Below are 699 nucleotides of genomic sequence, written 5' to 3' on the forward strand. Positions count from 1 at the left end.
GTCAAAAACCCTCTCTTACCTTATGGTTGGATGGTAAACAATTCACTGGCCTAATAGATACCGGGGCTGATGTTACTATCATTAGACAAGAGGACTGGCCCACCACTTGTCCCCTTTGTGATACCTTAACCAATCTAAAGGGAATTGGACAAAGCCGCAATCCTAAACAGAGTTCTAAATTTCTTACATGGACAGATAAGGAAAATAATTCAGGTCTTATTCAACCGCATGTCATCCCTTACTTGCCTGTCAATCTTTGGGGCAGGGATCTGCTCTCACGAATGAAAATAATAATGTGCAGCCCTAATGAAATAGTTACAGCACAGATGCTGGCTCAAGGATATCGTCCAGGCAAAGGTTTAGGAAAACAGGAACAAGGTATTTTACAACCCATTCAGGCAACAGGCCAACTTAATAAACAGGGCTTTGGAAATTTTTGATTTCGGCCGTTGACATGCCTGCACCCCAAAGGTGTGCTGATCCCATAACCTGGAAGTCAGATAAACCTGCTTGGGTTGATCAATGGACGTTAACCTCAGAAAAATTATGTGTCGCCCAACAGTTAGTGCAGGAACAATTACTGGTGGGACACATTGTTGAGGGTAACTCTCCCTGGAATACTCCTATATTTGTTATTAGAAAAAAATCTGGAAAATGGAGACTGCTTCAGAACCTAAGAACTGTTAATTAAGTTGGCCT

Source organism: Galeopterus variegatus, unplaced genomic scaffold (genome assembly GCF_000696425.1).
Source record: "Galeopterus variegatus unplaced genomic scaffold, G_variegatus-3.0.2 Scaffold4216, whole genome shotgun sequence".
NCBI lineage: Eukaryota > Metazoa > Chordata > Mammalia > Dermoptera > Cynocephalidae > Galeopterus > Galeopterus variegatus.